Source organism: Pyxicephalus adspersus, chromosome 4, assembly GCF_032062135.1.
Source record: "Pyxicephalus adspersus chromosome 4, UCB_Pads_2.0, whole genome shotgun sequence".
In the NCBI taxonomy this organism is placed as follows: Eukaryota; Metazoa; Chordata; class Amphibia; order Anura; family Pyxicephalidae; genus Pyxicephalus; species Pyxicephalus adspersus.
Genome location: NC_092861.1, coordinates 63,136,924 through 63,140,260, shown reverse-complemented (window position 1 = coordinate 63,140,260; position 3,337 = coordinate 63,136,924).

The window sequence follows — 3,337 nt, the reverse complement described above, 5'->3', positions numbered from 1 at the left end:
AGTTTGGAGACATATGGGAGAAGGGAGATAGGACGGTAGTTAGAGGGTAGGGAGGGGTCCAGTGAGGGATAACGATTGCTTTTCATTGTATAAACACATCATTTATGGTATATTTAATATACAGTGAAGGGTGCTGTGTGGATAAATCTACATGGCTCATCTGGTGCACACCATGCTTTGTTGGGGTATTAAATGGTAATAAACCGCTATTTAGTAATTACTGACAGATACCAGTTTATAGAGGCATATTTTTATTTGGCTGATACTCTTCTATATTCATTATCATTATTTTTATTCTATCAACCTGTAACTAATGGGAAATAGTGAGTTCTAGAGATTATTCACCAGTTTTTACGACTTTTTTTAATGCTTCAGGTGTGTTTATCAAATGTTTTATCCATTACACCAATAATTTGATTAAAGGGGAGATTAGGTTTCTCTTTAAATCCTTACATTTCAGTACCTTTAAACTTGTCCTCACATCTATCCTTTACAGTGTTGGGGGTAAATGCACATTACCATAATGATTACATTTATTGCTAGGAGCTGCCATTCTATGGGATTGGCATTTCCAAGTACCTTGTGTAGAACCTCACTGCCTAGTATATGTGTTGTAGTGCTTCTTCCCATCTGTGCATTGTGGTGTACTGTTTAAAAAAATTGCTAACTTATGTTTTGGGACATTGGTACTAAATAGTCTGCCAAAGTGCAATACATGTTAACATGTAGTATCCTGCCTAATAATAGATATTCTGGAATGTATGTAAACCCTAGAAATCAACCCTATATACTTTTTTCTTTTTAAATAACCAATTGAAAGTGTTCTAATATCTGTCAGGAAAGTGCAAAAAATATCCTTTGATTGTATTAAAAAAAAATGTAGGGCTGTCCTGTGTCTGGTGCACATATTTCTGTGTTATCTGAAATAGAGTAATTAGAACTCCTAGTCCTTATCCTGGGACTACAGAACGATTAGCCTTTGTAAAGCTAGGTCTACACGGATGCTGAAAAACGAATGTAAATGTTCCTACTGTGTTTATTTGCGTTTTATGCACTTTTATTAGCGGGGTTAACGCTGGTAAACACTTCCATTGATTTCAATGGGGTGTTTATTGAAACATAAACGTGTTAAAAACGCAGGAAAACACTGCATAGACGTTTTCCAGCGTTTTTAAAGGCAAGCTTTGAAAAGCTAATTAAAGTGCATGAAAACACATATAAACGCAGTAGGATGGTTTACATGCGTTTTTAAAAACGTCCATGTAGACCCAACCTAAAATATGCAGGGCATTTTTCTACAAAGCACCTGTCCATGAACAATAATGATTAACAGCAGCAATTTGCTAATTAGATCATGACATGATTGATCACATTTACTGATTGGTCATAGCATCTGAAAAATAAACTACTTATTATGGTGTTGTAAGTAAATTATATTATTGTTTAGTGCAATGCATTGCTCTTCTTTTTATTTTTTTCCACTTAAATTTTTTTTTGACATTATTTAGTTATAAAATACTAAATATGTATGTAATTTAACACTAACAGTTCAGTAAATTATGTAAATAAAATCTGTTTCTCTTAATCTCTGCTTTCTTCTATTCAGTAAAATCTTTGTACTTTCTGTTGGGAAATATGTACTGTGAATCCAAGAGCAGAGGTACACCCAGCAGAGTTTAGTTACATGTTCTATAAATCTGCAGATAATTGTTTTTCTGCATGACATCTGCTGACTAGGCCGGAATGGTTGCCTTGGGTACCAACTCCTAGATTACATACATGTGTAGGAAGCAGGCTGTATACTGGGATAGAGTGAGGAATTTCCTCCAGTCATTTAGACTTTTATATACTTTATTACTCTGTATTAAAGCTACTTAAATGTTTATACCATAATGTGCATTCATTTTCCACACTGGGAATTCTAACATAGAGACCCTTTTTTCATTCTTATATTGAAGTATTGTGTGTTACTTCCCCCACCCTCACTGTATCCGTCTGTCATTTGCAACGCCTATTTAATGTACAGCATTGCATAATATGTTGGCACTATAATATTATTAAAAGTGAGAATCGGGTAGGTTTGCTAAGTTGTCTTTGAAAATATCAATCCTATGGTTTATTTACTGTTAATAACATTGTAAAAAGTAACAACCCTTGGTTCAGGACCACTGAAATGATGGAAGATTCATATAGATATATATTTTTTTTAATATAAAGCCCCATATCAGTATTTCTTTTTATCTGGCTGTCAATACAGAAATGTAAAAATTACAATAAAATGACATTAGCTTTTACTTGTAATTGTATTTATTGGTAAACAGTATGAATAACAAATCATAATGTATAGGTAAGACTGGACAGCACAATGCAATATACACCATCACCAATAGCAGTTTGACTTACATATTACTGAAGAAATGGTCATATTTTGTTGTAAACATTTTTGCATTCCCTCCTTGGTGACATCAGGTTCCATGAAGATGAAAATGTGCCATATGATGTCCTCGTTTAGGGCAGTCAGGTTTAGGGCAGCACATCCACATCAGCCCAGTATATTAGATTTATCCTCCCTGTTCAAAGTGAAAATTACTATTAGTATGAAAATGAAAACAAATGAAACTACCCCTAGTAAAGGTGAGTGCAAAGTGATAAACTCCCTGCTCCATGTCTGACATTTACATATTCTTAGCTTGGCAAATGGTATAAAGGGAGTTTTACTGATGCTGAAGAAATACAATGTAAAATAATTTAACACCTAACCAGAGTTCTGATGTCACTAATTTGTAATTCTTTTGTTGTTTAAATGCTTCTTGAATAAACAATGGGAATGCAAATAGAGTGGTAACACAGGGGCCTGATTTATTAAAGCTCCAAGGCTGGAGAAGATAGACTATTGCTATGAACTGGTTTGATCTAGTAAACCTGGAATGGATTTCTTAAAAATAATTTATTTGTTGGCAAATGTTTTCAATCCTAGACCAGATCCATTCCTGGTTTGCTGGATCACCCAGATTCATATCCATAGTCTGTCTTCACCAGTCCTGTAGCGCTTTATAAATCAGGCCCATACAATAAGAACATCAGTACAGAGGACAAGGAGTATAACATTATTATTCTAAGAGCAGTTTTAGGAAATGTATATATTCATTTATGGGATTAATGCTAATATGTACAACATGTCAGTGTGGTTCTCTGCATTTCTGTTTCCGTTGTTTCAGAAGAACATGCGCAATAAAACATTTGGGGCTCATATAAACTTCCAAGTTGTGGTAATGCTTGTGCCATATAGTTAAAACTATGATAGTTGCGGTAGAAAGTTGTGGTTAAACCTTCCCAT